This window comes from Lolium rigidum, chromosome 7 (genome assembly GCF_022539505.1).
Source record: "Lolium rigidum isolate FL_2022 chromosome 7, APGP_CSIRO_Lrig_0.1, whole genome shotgun sequence".
In the NCBI taxonomy this organism is placed as follows: Eukaryota; Viridiplantae; Streptophyta; class Magnoliopsida; order Poales; family Poaceae; genus Lolium; species Lolium rigidum.
In genome coordinates, this window is record NC_061514.1 from 48,931,687 (window position 1) to 48,948,220 (window position 16,534).

General features: G+C 45.7%; 1 pseudogene; it reads right to left on the bottom strand.

Annotated features, from left to right (window-relative positions):
* Positions 1-13,469: 13,469 nt before the first annotated feature.
* LOC124670811 lies at positions 13,470-14,568 on the bottom strand (annotated as a pseudogene).
* Positions 14,569-16,534: the final 1,966 nt, after the last annotated feature.

Sequence of the window (16,534 nt, forward strand, 5' to 3'; positions counted from 1 at the left end):
ACTTGGTAGTTGGTGATCTCACCACTTCAAGGTGAAATGGTTTACCTAATACTTTAGTTCAAAGTTTAACATTAATTCTTAAATAGGTAAAGCTAGAATTAGTATGATTGGTCTCTCTCTCATTTGGGAAGGACTTGAATAATACTCTAGGGTTCCTCTTGAAGATGATAATTTGAATACTTGGATGTATATCCAAGGTTTAGCTCAAGGTTTGTTATTGCTTCTCTAATAATTATAATAGAACTCTCACCTCTCTAGGTTTGATGAGTATTAATTATATGGAATAGAGAAATGTATTTCTAGAGTTGATCTCCTTGTTATGTTTCCAAGACTAGAGTAGAATGAATACCATGAGGTTCATGGTAGGATCAAGGATTTGTTTAAGACATGAAAAAGATAAGTGAAGAATGGTTTCTCCATTTATTGTTACTTGATTTCCAAATAGATGTATGTTCATATGTTATGGTAAGGATTACCATATTATAATATGTTATAAGATCAAGCAATTGATCATTGAGTAAAGTGTTGTTGTGTTGATTATTAGTTCCATTTGATCTAACCCCTTAGATCAATTCATCTCTTCCCAAAACAAGGTTTTAACAAAGTCACATTGAGGTTTGTAGCGCTTGACTTGATGAGCTACTTCAATTCCACCAAGGTCAAGTGAAACTTCAGTTACTGTGATTGTTTTACTTTAAAGAGCGAAAATTCCCCAGATTTTCTATGCATGAATGCAATGCACACATCTGATTCCTCTATTTTTGTAACCCCATTACCTGGGATATTACAGGTAGACAGGTCCACTCCATCGAGCGCGCCTTCAGGTGAGAACCCTTTCCACCTAATGCCGTGTGAGCGGGTCCTCTGGAAAGAGCCGATGAGGTCGGCTTCGAGGATAGCTTTGACCTCGTCATACTTCTTCTTGAGCTCCTCAGTCAGATCTTCGTACGTGACTGGAGTACCTTCCGCCATCTCAGATGTAGATGGCGATGCAGTTGATGTCGAAGACTGTCCCACCGGGGCGTGCCGAAATGTGTTGGCGTCCGAAACCCACCGGCGAGTAGCGGCCGGCAACACGAAGAGCCGGGAGGCTCCCGGAACTACGGGCTGGCCCCGCTCCCTCGAGCGACGGCCCGCAAAGCCTCGGCACGCACGTCCGATGCTGGGTGCAAGGGCGTGCCACCTGACCTATACCCGGTCGGGAAGGTGATGAATTTGCTTCGCTTAGTTTCTGCATGGCATACACGTAAACATTAAATACGAGCCTCGATCGGCTCTCGAGGTTGTCCTGTGAATCGGCTCAAGGAGCCGATCCACCCATGATTCGTATGAGGTCTACGATCACATGGTGGTCCTGCTTGATCAATATAAAGCTAAAACGACCTACGACGATTTAGGGTTTTCACCACATAATCGGAACATCCTACGCGTGATTGAGCTCTGGCAGCCATGCACGGTGATAATAAACCAACCCTAGACAAGGCCTAAAAATCAACATGAAATTGATCCCCGGAACATCTTATCTATGGCTAGCAAACTACACCCTACGTGCTCATCTGGATCCTTCAACCCGTTTGCAAGGCCTAACTATGCAGATATTAAACTAATCCTTGAAGAACAAGGAGCAATCAAAACGGATCGGATCTACTAAACAATGATCAAACGAGGTGCCGCCCTTACACCTAAGATAGGTGTAAGGGCGGCTAGACGTCTAAGGGTTGCATGGACAAAAGCATGTGACACGATGAAACAATGCTAACACTAACACATCTATGATAACTACGTTGCTCGCCATCAACAAGGCTTCAGCACGAGCAACGCATGAACAACGAATAAACGTATATATACTGCCTAGATCGCAAGATGCGATCTAGGCAGCATGATGCTTACCCGGAAGAAACTCTCGAAACAAGGGGTTGGCGATGCGCCTAGATTGGTTTGTGATGAACGTGATTGTTGTTTTTCTCAATAACCCTAGATACATATTTATAGTCCGTAGACTCTCTAACTTGGGAAAAAAAACCCAACCGTGTACGAGCTAAACTCTATCTCTTAATTCTAACCGACACGTATCCTACTATATTTACAGATACACGGGCAATCTTGCCCAAACTCCTTGTACAAGGCCGATTCATGTATATCTTCCATGTATATTCTTCAAGCCCATCTTAATCGCGGCCCACCTCTGATCCGGTCAAATTCTGGTGATAACAATTTGATGCAGTTTTTCCCTTTACTCAATAAATGTACTTACTCGTGTGCGCTACTGTACCTGTGCTTTTGTACTAGTACTTCCTCGTGTGCGCGACTGTACTTCTGTACCAGTACTCACTCGTGTGCGCGACTGTACCTACTCGTGTGCGCGATTGTACCTGCTCGTGTGTGTGACTGTACCTGCTAGTATTCGCGACTGTACTTCTATACATGTACTCGCACGTGTATGCGACTATACTTACTCGTGTGCGCGATTGTATCTATCTCGTGTGCGTGATTGTAATTCGTGTGGTACACGTATCTGTACTCGTGTGTTGTATATAACTGTATTTATGTGGTGCATGTAACTATAATCGAGTGTTGTATGTAACTGTATTTGCATGGTGCACGTATACTCGCGTGTTATACCTAATTGTACTTGTACTTGTATCAATACGCATACTTGCTAAACTAAAAGTAGCTGATCGGCTAAAAAGAAAAGTAGGCTGGCTACTTCCTTGCATGCATGCATGCATAGTGAAATTCGCAGTAGCCAAAGAGAAGTACGCGCGCTCTCGTGGCCTCACGGGAGGAAGTACGCGCGTTCGGCCGGAGGGAGTACGCGCTCACGAGGTCTGTACGTGGTACGCGCTCGCGGGAGGGAGTACGCGTTTGGAGGAGGCTTGCCACGTGTCGAGCGGACGGGAGTTATCTTACCTTCCCAAAGGTTGGTTCGTGTTCGAAGGAAAACTGAGAGCGATCGAGAGAGAAGCAAATGAATCGAACTGTGTTCTTTATTCCATTGACAATCGGGTATTTATACAAGGTCAACCGTCGCGAAGAGGAGACGCGACTGATCGTGGGGGTGTAAGGGAGCGTCGCGTCGGTTGTCGAAGCAACCGCACGACGGCACGGTTACATAGGGAGGATTCCCTTTAATTAAGTAAACTAATTAAATCCTAACACTCCCCCTAATCCTTCCTTGTACTTGCGATTGATCATCCTTGGAATAATCTTCTCCAAAAACCCTGTGGGAAAAATATGAGAAGTAGTGTAGGATATGCTCTGGTAAAACTCCTTCAAACCCTGTGGGAAAATAAGGAGAAAATGATCCAACATATAATGATTATTGCCTCCGTTAACTCGATATGAAGTATATCCATAGAATTTAGAGGGCAATAAATATGTCGTGTATACTTTCCTAAAAACCCCGGTGGGGAAAATAGAAAATATGACATATAATCTTATGTTGATATTACCTCATTAAAAACCTTAATGAGAACCTGAAAAGTAAACTCATAAAGGGAAAAAGAGTGTAATATGATGCTTTGAACAGGAATAGTTCAGGAAGATACTCCCCCTGACTCCTGCAAATCCCGAAGCCGTCGCATACCAATCCCATGAATATATTTCTGGAATGTTGAAGTTGGTAGAGACTTCGTGAAAAGATCAGCGAGATTATCACATGATTTGACTTGCAAGATGTTGATTTCCCCACTCTTCTGGAGTTGATGAGGGAAAAACAACTTGGGGGCAATATGCTTAGTGATATTGCTTTTGACGTATCCTGTTTGCATCTGTGCAACACAAGCTGCATTATCTTCGTAGATAATGGTAGGTGATTCGATAGAACCAATTCCACATGATTGTTGTATGTGGTTTATCATCCTGCGAAGCCACACACATTCGCGTGATGCCTCATATAATGCGATTATTTCGGAATGATTGGTGGATGTTGCAACTAGAGTCTGTTTCGAAGACTTCCATGATATTGCAGTTCCACCATGTAGGAACACAAAGCCGGTTTGTGATCTGGCATTATGGGGATCAGATAAATAGCCAGCATCTGTGTATCCAATCATATTGGTGTCCAGATTTTTCTGAAACTGAAAGAATAGGCCAAGATCCTTTGTGCCTTGGAGATATCTAAAGACATTCTTTACTCCCGACCAATGGCGTTTGGTAGGAGCTGCGCTGTGTCTAGCAAGTAGATTCACTTGCAAATGCGAGGTCGGGTCTCGTACAATTTGCAAGATACATAAGCGCTCCAATGGCACTGAGATATGGAACCTCGGGTCCCAACATATCTTCTCCATCATCCCTCGGCCTGAACGGATCTTTCTCTACGTCTAGAGATCGAACCACCATGGGAGTTTTAGACGGATAGGATTTGTCCATATTAAATTTCTCCAATATTTTCTCGGATATAGGCAGCTTGGTGTACCATTATTCCCGAGGGAAGGTGCTCGAGTTGGAGACCCAAGCAAAATTTGGTTTGACCCAAATCCTTCATCTCAAATTCTGTCTTTAGATGATTGCGTGCTTCATCAATATCTTGTGTGTTGCCAATGATGTTGAGATCATCGACGTACACTCGAAATGATGCAAAATCCTGAAGAGGACTTCTTGATGAAGACACATGGGCAATCATCACTATTGGAGTAACCCTTGCGAAGAAGGAACTCACTAAGTCGGTTGTACCACATCCGTCCCGACCGTTTCAAGCCGTATAGAGACTTGTTCAGTTTTACACGGTACATGTTGCGTTTTGCGCTTGCATCCGGGACGAGAGATTCCGTCGGGAACCCTCATGTATATGTCCGAATCTAGTGAACCGTAAAGATATGCGGTCACGACGTCCATCAAGCTGCATAGATAGACGATTTTGCACTCGCCAAAGATATTAGATATCGGAAAGTGATACCACTCATCACTGGAGAATATGTCTCATTGAAATCAATGCCGGGTCTCTGCGTGAAACCCTGTGCTACGAGCCTTGCTTTGTATCTCACCACCTCATTGTTCTCATTCCGTTTCCGGAGGAAAACCCATTTGAATCCCACGGGGAAAACACTCGGGAGGTGTAGGTATTGCTTACGTGAATACCTTCCTTTTATTAAGCGAGGCTAATTCCGCTTGTATTGCATCCTTCCATTGAGGCCGATCGGAGCGTTTTTCACACTCAACGATAGTCCTTGGATCATGATCATTAAGAAGGGTATTTGCAATTGTAGCGAGAAAAATAAGTGTCGACAATCGTAGACTTACGGTTAAATGATTCTCCAGAATCAATATAGTTGATGGATATCTCGTGCACCGTTGATAACTCTTCGTGATTTCCCAATACGCGTGAGTCTAGGTGTTCCGATGTCCCAGCCAGTGTGTGCAAGCTGGAGCTGGGTTGTGGAGGTTGCCCTTCCACTGGATGTATACTACCCATAAGGTGTTTGTCAACGTTGAGTTGACTTGCATCTACTGACTTTGAGGAGTTTCTCCTCACTCTCCTTTGCTGCTTGCGAGAAGCAGGATCCTGGTCAGAGGCCGTACTACTCCCCCTCTTTTTGGGAATGGGTAGTTGAGTGGTTTTAGTTGGTACCTCCACTCTTTCGGGCGCATTTACGGCCGGATTCAAGGATTTTGTGACACCTTTTAGATCGGTAAATGAATCCGGCGGATTATTTGCAAGATGTTGCAAATTTATGATTTTCCGAACTTGGAGTTCGGTCTCTTGGGTACGTGGATCGGAGGCTGAAATGGCAAGAGCATTCCAATCAATTTCCGGGCATTCTTTCTGGTACTTGAAATCTCCCCCTAATGCCGGAAAGTGTTCCTCGTCAAATATGCAATCAGCGTGACGGGCTGTGAATAGATCCCCAGTAAGGGGTTCCAGGTACTTAATAATCGACGGCGATTTGTACCCCACATAGATCCCCAGTTTCCTATGTGGGCCCATGGATGTCCGCTGGGGTGGTGAGATCGGGATGTATGTAGCACATCCGAACTTACGCAGATGGGAAATGCTGGGTGGATTTCCACGTACCAATTGCAGAGGGGAAGTACTGTGGTATGCAGTAGGTCGCAATTGGATTAAGTCCGCAGCGTGTAAAACTGCGTGACCCCAACACGAGGTTGGCAAGCTGCAATTCATTAACAAAGGTCTTGCAATGAGTTTGATCCTCTTAATAAGGGACTCGGCCAAACCATTTTGAGTATGGACATATGGAACAGAGTGCTGAACATCAATCCCCAGGGCCATGCAATAGTCATTGAAGGCACGTGAAGAGAATTCTGCAGCGTTGTCCATGCGGATTGATTTAATTCGACTTTCCGGATAATGGGCCTGTAACTTAATTACTTCCCTCATTATCTTGGCAAATGCATGGTTTCGTGTGGATAGAAGGCACACATGTGACCATCGTGTAGATGCGTCAATCAAAACCATGAAATACCGAAATGGTCCGGATAATGGTTGGATGGGACCACAAATGTCTCCTTGAATTCGTTCAAGAAATTGAAGTGGTTCAGCTTGTATCTTGAGGTGCGAAGGCCTCAGAATAAGCTTTCCCGTGGCACATGATGTGCACACAAAATCCGATGACTGAGGAAATTTGGACTCATGCAAATTGTGACCAATGGAATTGCTAGTAATCTTCCTCATCATCCCGATACCGGGATGGCCTAGGCGATCATGCCAGGTTTGGAATGCATCAACATTCTGGAAAATTACCTTGTAAGCAACATGTTCTACGGGCTTGATGTACGTATAGTACAATCCGGACGACGAGAGAAGGAATTTTTTCAAGTACTTGCTTGCCATATCCGTAATCTTTTGTGAAGAGTAGATACTCCTCTTTGTTGTCTTCATGGGTTTCGATGTGAAAACCATTCTTACGGATATCTCGATAACTGATTAAGGTACGTGAAGAATCGGGATACAACAAGGCATCCTCAAGTATCACTTGTGTACCGTTTGGGAGGGTAAATATGGCACGTCTGGTGCCAACAATTACCGTATCGCGTCCAGCCGATAGTCAAAATATCACCATTCATCTTTTTCGTAGTTTGGAAATATTTCAACTCCCTCGGTATGGAGTTTGTGGTAGCACTGTCCACAAGGCATAATTCCTCTTCCATCGGATTGTTCCCGTAGAGAACTATATATAAAAATGAAGAATTTTCAATAAGAATCCTTTATTTAAATACATAGATTACAATCTTACTATATCAAAGTGCTGATACAATATAAATGACAACAATACTTATGTTCTATTACAACATCACAAATGGACATGAATATATTAGTCACTAAGGAGGTAGCGGGACTCTTCGAAGTCTCCAAACACGTCGGTTGAGGTGTACTCAACCATCATGTCCTCCGTTCCTGTAGGGTCCTTTGATGGAAGGAGAGTAACGGCGTTGCTCGGTCCCGAGGGAACGTCTTGCGAACGAGCCAGCTCCATCGGTGCCATCCGGATGAAGGTTGAAGTTGGCTTCAAACCTTTTCCCTCGAGGTGCATTGCGTCCATGGGATTGTCTGGTACGGAATGACCGGATGCTTTGGGGTCTTGCACTTGTCGATGGGGTGCGTGTAGCATCCACACTTGTCGCAAAGCTTAGATTTGTCAAACTTGGGCTTTGCGGTGCCTTTCCCACGGTCCGAGTTTACGGGCTTCTCGTTCCGGTTGCGCTTTCGCTTACCATTGAAGTTCGAGGGCTTTCCTTTGAAACCACCATCAAACTTTCGTCCGTTCGCGACATTCATATGAACTTCGGGTAGAGGTTGAGAACCAACCGGACGCCGAGAGCCATTCTTAGCGAGTAGCTCATCATGCTTTTCAGCCTGAAGTAAGATATGAATAAGATCGGAATAGACTTGGTAGTCGCGAGCACGGTACTGCTGTCGGAGGATTCGTCAGATGGGAGCATAGTCGACAGAGTTTTCTCTATCTTCTCCGCATCAGTAGGTTCCTTCCCGCAAAAGCGCAGCTTGGAACTGATCTTATGAACCTCGTGATTGTACTCTCCGATGGACTTGAAGTCCTGAAGACGGAGGTGAGTCCAATCATGGAGTGCTTCCGGCAGGACAACCGCATCCGCCGTTCATACCTCGTTTTGAGGGCCCGAAACAGGGTACTAGGGGATTCCTCCTCCAAGTACTCGGACTTGAGATCCGGGTGAATATGGTGCCTTATAATGTATAAGGCGGTATACTTCGTTCATCTGTTAGTGGCGTGACTCCGGCGGGCGGTGGATCCTGCTCAGTCTGGATTGCACGCACTATCCCACGAGATGCAAGAGCGATCTTCGTGTCCATGGCCCAAGTAGGGTAGTTGTGGCCATTGAGGGCGAGTGCCTCAAATTCTCGAGCCATTGGTTACCTACATGGGTAAACCAGAGATTATTAATTTACACTTGGTAAACCAAAAACCATCATGGTTATGTTGTAATGAAGGTTGCAAAATTAAGGATGATTTCAAGAAGTGGGCTTGAAACCATTAGTGTGAACTTCAAATTGTTAAGTATGACACGTTGTAGATACTCCCCAAAGAAAATTTCGGGATCCATCTCTCAAGCACTAGAGAGTATAATCTGATAAAATCAGTAGATACTCATATTTCTAGTACCTTGTGTCATAACTTAATAAAATGTATGGAAGAGCACTTTAAGCAATCAAAATGTCAATCATGACAAAATGTAGGCTTAATTAGTAGTGGAGATAATCTGCAATGCAGTAGATCTACACACCACCTTGTGATTCCAAAACATCAATTTTGAAGAAATCACTTGAAATTTTGCATGTCAATTCGTGCTCGTATTGAGCCGAAGGACTCAATTAAGACGATGAATTGACGTTTTATTTGCAAGAAATTAAATCTCAATTGCAATGGGTATAATTAATCTCAACATGTGCACACATGGAAATATATTACACCACACTTTTGTTCTGGAATACATGGTACTCTACAGTAAACAGTACTAAAATAGATGTACTGAATTTAACAGATCTTAGAACAGCAAAGAAACTACTGCTAAAGCTACTGTTGATAAACTGATTTGTTAAAAATCTGAAATCAGAACTAATACGTGTGGAAACAGAACGAGAACTAAAACGTGTAGAAACGTCTCGATGGCTCCACCGCGTGTACAGGATAAACAAGCTACTTTAGGTAGCCTAGCAGCGGCATGGACAGGATAAGGAAACAAATCCCCAATCCACGATTCCACCATTAGTACAGCGGCGACCACCACGAGCTCGTTCCAGGCCGATGCACCGTCGCTCACCGACGGCGATTGACGCTCCAGCCGCCCTCATCCTCGTCGGAGGATCCCCCAGGGAGCTGGGTCCCCGGGGCGACGCCGTTGGAGTGGCCGTTGGAGAGCCTCGCCGGGCTCCACTCCCCCGGCCGCCGGCCGGCGCGGCTGGCCTGCAGCACGGCGCGCGGCACGATGAAGCGGAGGCGGCGTTGAGGAGGCTGTGCAGCGGCGGCAGAGCCTCCCGCGTCGTTGTCGAGGACGGCGTCACGCACGGCCATCGGTGCGAGTCCAGCGCTCGGCGTGGCGGACTCGACGCTTGACGGGCCGGGCTCGTGCGCCGGAGTTGGGGACGGCAGGTCCGGCGACGCCGCCTCAGGCACCACGGGCTCGGCCTCCTCCTGGACATGGATTCCCTGTGCAAGCCTCGGGCAGGCCCAGCCGTGCACCGGGCAAGGCAGGGGTGGGGGCGGAGCGGCGAGGGCCGAGTCGTCGACGTCAACGTCGTCGTCCGCCGGTTCCATCTCCTCGTCGGCGTAGAGGTTTGGCGCGGCTGGTCCGGCGAGAATCCACGCCGGCAGCGGCTGTGCCTCCGGCATCTCCAGTGGGGCGGATGTGGATGGGACGACTTGGGCGTTTGATGGCCCTGCGCCATCACCACCTCCACGACCACGACGAGGGCCATGGCGGCGAGGGCCATGGCGGCGACCTCCATACCAGTGGAAGCCATAGCGATGGCGTTCGTTCCGGCGGAAGACTTGGCGACGGCCACCAAGATGTCGAAGGCGCTGCACATGGCGGTTGTGGCGGCGAAGTCCACCAGCACCATGGCGGCGGCGCGCGACGAGGCGGCTCCGGCGACTTTCCTGGCGAAGAAGACGAAGGAGGAATCCAAGGAAACCTCCTGCAGGCATTGTTTCTCACCTTTTCTTCTTGTTCTTGTCTCTTCCGATCTCGAAATCGCTCAGGATTGAGAGCGTGCTGATAACGTGTTCGAAGGAAAACTGAGAGCGATCGAGAGAGAAGCAAATGAATCGAACTGTGTTCTTTATTCCATTGACAATCGGGTATTTATACAAGGTCAACCGTCGCGAAGAGGAGACGCGACTGATCGTGGGGGTGTAAGGGAGCGTCGCGTCGGTTGCCGAAGCAACCGCACGACGACGGTTACATAGGGAGGATTCCCTTTAATTAAGTAAACTAATTAAATCCTAACAGTTCGGTCCATCCGCACACAGAAGTGTCTCATGGCCTCACGAAAAAGTGATTTCCATTGATAAAAATGGAAACGAAAATAACAAGACGATCGATCGAGCTTGGCTGGATTGACAATTGTTCATCTGTCTCACTCTATCCTTGTCTCACTCTCACCTGATCGCCTCACTCCCTAGCCTGTCGCCCGCTGCCGATCGGCAACCTTCCCTTCGTAAGTCCATATTAAATCCTCATCTAATTCTTCATCTAATTCATAATTTAGTTCATCAATTAGGGTTTTAATTTCATGTAAATTCATTCACCATTATAGGCGTTAAAACACCGAAACAATTGACCGGTTCTGCGAAAAAGAAAGCGATTTTACAATTGTCCTCAATCAGTTTGCATCTAGAATGCGCGAAGAAGCTTTTTTGTGAAGACCTCAAGCATAATTGTTGATGGAGTCAGTGTAATATGATTTATATTGAAGGTAGTCAAACTAGTAGGGAATACTTGTTAAATTTTGCTACCATTTTGTTGTATCTCTGTGGTAATATGACATTGGTTAAGTAAAATTATTTATAGACATCTTGGGGTAAAAATGTGTGCTTAACTTTAACTCTTATGTTTTTGTAAGTGAAAGAAGGCTCAAATATGTTTATATATCTATTTATGCTTGCACATATATTAGCCACATATAAAAGGGGCCCTTTTGCCAGCTTCGCTCAAGGGCCTCGAAAGATATAGAGCCGGCCCTGCTTACTTGCCGACTCCTTCCTCGGCATATACCAGACCATAACCATCTTCCTCAGCATCTGCGTCATGGGATACATTGTTGTGGCGTTGAGCGCACTGCGCGATGCAGTCGGTCATAGTGGCTTTCGGCGCCTTCCAGTTGGCGACGACGAGCCCAGGGTGCGCAGCATAGCTCCTTCTTTAAGTGGCTCTACTTCTCCATCAACATGACCTCGCTTGTCGTTTCCACCATGCTGGTCGTGCTGATGATGTACATGGGGGGCGCCCGACCGCGCTTAGCAAGCCGGCCGCCAGTAGCGCGGCGTCGCCCACCTCCATCTCGGTCGATGAAGGCCGCATTGAGGTTCGTTGTCAATGTGCCGTCATACATGGGGGTGCCCGCTCGCCTGAGTTTAAGGTCATGATGCAACTCGCACGGATGCTGATGCGAGTCGTCAAAAATAAATTAGGTAGTGCCGCTGGGAGCACACCTGGCCCAAACGGACAAGGAAAGCAATTCAGCCAATTTTGTGTCCAGGATTGTCCCAGACGGATTTTAATAAACACTTTTTATGTGCCAAATAAGTCGTCTACCTGAAAATGCTCGTACCCATTTAAGACATGCATGGGACACCACGTCCAGAATATCCTTCATGAGCAATGGGGGCTTGCCGTTAGATGCTCGAATCCATCCTTTGCCATGATATCTCCTAGCATACTAGGATATCTTGTGCTGAGCTGATTGGCCGGTATACTTAGGAGGCTTGTTTTTTAGTACTCTTTTTATGTCTTTTTTTTAGCAATGGTTGATTTTTGTATCAATCATTGATAATACTTGGGATGTAATCTACTTCGTTCGAACTTATTATTAATAAATGGCCGTGTGGATTATCATGATGCAGAAGCCGGGGTATACACCCATTTCGAAGAAAAAAAATCTCCTAGCATATTTCGTGATGCCATAAACCCAATGCAAGCTTCTTTGAGATCCTTCCAATGGTGTTGGGGGGTGGTGGGGGTCTATGGAAGCACATATATACACTGAGTGACTAATCTGACATGAACCTCTTTTGTGTTGCAACCACCACCACCCTTAAAAGAGAACGCACATCCCTCTTTTGGCATGATGGCTGGAGTGGAAGGGGAACACCCAGACTATCGCGCCAAATCCGTTCAAGATCACAACCAGGAAAACATGATGACGGAGAAGGAGCTCCAACTAGAAAGTTGGATAAAGGTGATTGCCACATTGAGCATGGCTCAACTTGGAGAAATTGTCAGCATTTGGGCATTGATTTCCCAAGCTACCTTGGACCCAAGCATTGAAGACCGCATTTCACTGAACTTGGCCCCAACAACATTTATTCCTCCGCCTTGGCATGTCAAGCGCAAGTCAATGGATCCCACCCAAGGTTTCACGTGAGAAATATTTTGGGTGGTACACACCGACACCGTTCCAAAATGCAAGCTCTTCGCCTGACTTGGCCGATTAGGGATGGGCCTCGTGACCCTTATGTTAGATGTGTCTTCAAGCTTTGGAACCCGTCACACACACACACCTTTGCAAAGATTGTCCTTTCTCAGCCACAGTGTGGAACCACATCGAGAATTGGACTGCGACCCCCCCCCCCCCGCCCGTCCAACCCTACCCACCAGACCCTAGCGATGTCTCGGACTGGTTGTAAAAGAACAACGCTACCGGAACGTCCTAGAGGATGCGGAGTCAAAGTGGGCATCTTCCCTACACATTTCAAATATTTGGAAGGAGCATAAGAGAGGAGGATTTTCAGTGGGACGCGTCTTACCAACATCGAAATGGAGAGTTTAGCCTTTGAGAACATCAAGCAGTAAACCCTAGCTTTTGGGGCTGCCCCCATGCCTGCCAAAACTGACTAAGTTTCTTCAAAAAAACCGAGTGTGTTTTGGCACATTACGTGTCTTTTCCATGCTATATGTTTTTCAGCACCTTCTATTATTGAATATGCCGTGCTCACGTTGGTTTCTCGAAAGAAATAATCTGTAGAATAGAACAACGTACTGCACACAATGTATTATCTTAGAATTCAAACTGTCAGTAAATTAACAAGACATCCTATTTTTTTGAAAAAGAACGAGAACAGTTTTAGGAAATCAATATGAGTTAATGCATGAAGTAGTAATCAAACTAATACGGTAAAAATAAATCAAACTGGTACATAATACTATATAAGGTAATATTTACGAGCTTAAATATAGGTACACGAACATGGATTGTAAATATAGCGCTCTACATATATCTCTAAATGTACTCATGATAATTTGATGTCTGACCGAGACTAGCCATTACGGCACAACATGTCCAACAACTCTATGATGACGAAAGGGCAGCTTTCTACAAGATGCTTGAACCCATTGGTTGCCATGACAGCTTGTAGCACATTACGTGGAGCCATGAACTGAACGCAAGCCTCTTTGAGATCCTTGCAATGGTGTTGCTCCGCTAGAGCCAATGACTCTGCAACCGTGTCCATGTCAATGTCCACACACAGCTTGCTTTCGCAAAGCAGCCTTAACCTCTCCAGCCCATACCGATCCGCGGCAACTAGCAAGTGCTGGAATTTGGCAACTCTGTCTTGTTTGTTGTGCTCGTCATCTGGTAGCAAGGAGTCTGTGTATACAAAGTGAAGAAGCGCCTCGAAGACCGACGGCTTGATGTCGTGAATCTCTATTATGGTCTGTGTTTCCTTCTCCTTCATTGGGCCGAATAGTTCCGCCTTGAACACCGGAGACCGTGCGGCCAGGAGGTACCTGTGGGCGTTCAACAGTCGGCCAGACACGCTAAACGTCACGTCTGCTCCTTGTCCGTCCTTGAGCATCTGCTGGAGATGGTCTTGCAGGTTCGGCTGCGGAACCACGGTAAGGTTCCGCTTGATCTCCTCGGTTCGAGGTTCTTTTGTCACGGTGAGAACACATCGTATGATAAAGCAAGCCAGTTTTGAATTCGGGCGATGACCTCAGCCTCGATTTCTCGAAGAATTTAGGATAGCCGAAATCATACGTTGGCGGAGAGAAAGTATGCTCTAGTAGGCCGTACTTGGTTAATCCTATTTTGCCCTTTTTCTCCAGCAAGTTGAGGCTGAACTTGGTCTTCACGTTGTTCGCTTGGCTCGAGCAATACAGGAAGGCTGAAACATTACCTCCACAATTTTTTTGGTTCCCGTCACCATCTGGGTAGAACCTTATCGTCCAGTCGTAGCCACCGACGGTGAAGACGCTTGAGCTAACATACTTGTCGGCGCCGCCCATGTCGTCAAGCAGAGGGTACTTGTCCAGCTCGAAATTGTGGGCCGCGGTGAAGATCTCTGTGGAGCATCTGGACGATGTCTCCGGTAGGCGCTGGCCATGGTTGACAGCTGTAGAGGAGTTGCTGGCCATGGGGCGGAGAAAAAAGAGAAACGGCGATGGGTGTCTAACAATTGACACTGTGCGTACGCCTGCATGCGCCTATCCACGATCTCTTTATTATTATGGAGATATATCACGGGATATGAGTTTGTTTCCTCCACGACTTCCCTAGTTTTATGCAAGTCCGTTATGATTACGTTGTCTGTTTCTACCAGGAATCCATCCATTGTTTTTCTTTCTTACGAGTTGCTAAAATATAAAAATGACCCGAAGCTTTTACAGGGCGAATATCTCTTCCCCGTCCGATCCCCGTTCCATATATGCGGTTTAGCACAAATCTCAGCAGCCCGTTCCGCCTACTCATCGCAGCTGTGAGGCGATGGCATGCCGGGAGGCCCTAACCACCGACTACACTTTTTTTTCTTCAAAAATACGCACTTTGTTACTTAAAGCAATAGATTCGGCCTGCATAATTAAGATGCACACAGCCGCATAAATATATGTTACAAAAACCATAGTGGTGTTCGAAGACAAAATCAAAGTTCGTGGAAGACAAATAGGCTAGCTAGGAGAAACTAGCCGAAGGTCACGCTGCCACCCATGTTGGAAGAAAATATCCCTCACCGTATCCTCCAACCGTAATACCTCCATAAAGAGGTCTTGGTGCTCCACACGTTGCGGTGGCACCCACGAACGAAGGATAGCTGTGCACCGGCAAATGACCTGCATAAAGGAGAAAGAAATATTATTAAAAATCTTGTCATTTCTGCACAGCCACATCGACCAAATAATTGCAATCGCTCCCATCCTAATAAGACGCTTAAACCTAACATCCACACCATTGAACTAGTTGCCAAATAAATTGACAACACTACGTGGTGGGTATAAGGTAGACCCTATTTAAACGGCTGACCATATAGACCTAGCAAAGTTACATTTGAAGAATAAGTGTTTAATAGTCTCATCCTGACGCCAGAAGACACACTTTTTGCTTCCATGGCAGTTACGTTTGGAAAGACTATCTTTAGTAAGAATTACCCCCTCCCACCGACGAAGATACCATGCAAAGATTTTTGTTTTCAGCGGTATCTTCGTCTTCCAAAATTTTGAATTATTATCCCTGCATTAATTAAACTAACTCAAGATGCTGTAACAATTTCTGCCAAGAGGTTTGTCTCGGATCGATGAGACTTCTTCTAAAAGCCACGTTTGGTGGGAAGGTTTCCAACACCTTGCCGATAGTATCGCTTTTGTGGCGCACTATATTGTACAATGTCGGATACTGTTCTCGGAGTGTGGTATTACCTAACCATTTATCCTCCCATAAACGAATTTCCGACCCATCCTTAATAGAGAAAGAACCATATGAAAAGAAATACTTCTTTGTTTCCATAAGAATATCCCAAAAATGTGAATCTCCTGGTTTCCAAAGAACCCGAGATAGAGCCTTTGAGCCAATATACTTCCTCTTGTGCAGTGTTTGCCATATACCCTCTTCGCTAAGTAACTTGGATAGTCATTTACCGAGAAGTGCCCTATTCTTGACCTGGAGGTCTTGGATACCAAGTCCTCCATGATCTTTGGGTCGACACAGCACACTCCATTTAGCCAGTCGATATTTACGCTTCTCACTATCCCCTTGTCAGAAGAATCTTGATCGGAAATAATCCAATATTTTTAAGACTCCTCTAGGAAGTTGGAAGAAAGATATCATATACAGTACCATGTTACTTAGTACCGTATTTATGAGAACTAATGTTCCTTCCAAGGACAATAATTTACCTTTCTAACTGCTTAAATTAATCTGTAGTCTTTCCTCAACCAATTTTCATTCGGCATTGGTGAGTCTCTGATAATGAATCAGAATTTCCAAGTACCTAACTGAAAATTGGCCTTGGCCGCAGCCAAAAAGCTCACCATAATCTGCAACATGGTCTTGGGCCTCACCAAAATAAAAAAATCACTTTTATGGAAATTAATTTTTAGACCCGACAAA